The sequence below is a fragment of the Phaethon lepturus genome, unplaced genomic scaffold (genome assembly GCF_000687285.1).
Source record: "Phaethon lepturus isolate BGI_N335 unplaced genomic scaffold, ASM68728v1 scaffold45408, whole genome shotgun sequence".
NCBI lineage: Eukaryota > Metazoa > Chordata > Aves > Phaethontiformes > Phaethontidae > Phaethon > Phaethon lepturus.
Window position 1 is genome coordinate 11,767 of NW_010557734.1, and position 473 is coordinate 12,239.

The following is a 473-nucleotide window of genomic DNA, read 5'->3' on the forward strand; positions in this document are numbered from 1 at the left end:
GCATGAGAAATACTCATGCTAGAACCATTTAAAGGCCATACCAGCATGCTCCTGCTTTTCTGTGTAACTAAGTTGTTAACTTCTTGCATTATTCAGTCTGCGCTTTTTTGTGGTTTTGTTGGAGGGGCGGTGAAGTGGGGAGGATTAAGACTTCCTTGGACTGAGGCCTTTGACTTTGGCAGCATTGTATCTTAGGGTCGTTTAGGCATAAGAGGTATGTACCCACTTCTGAAAATATAGCCAGAAGGTTCTCAGTCTCTCTCATGTAATGAGTCATGTGGAATTTGGGATTGTTCTTCTACACTTGACAGTGTTACAACACCTTGTGTGCATATTCCCCTTGATTCACAATTACCTGTTTGGTTTTTTAAATAGTTATGCTATAAAATTGAATGATAATAGGATACAAAATTAAGGGCTGAGCCATATAGCATCATCTTTCCTAGCAGTTTTTCTGTGTTTCTTGCATTCCT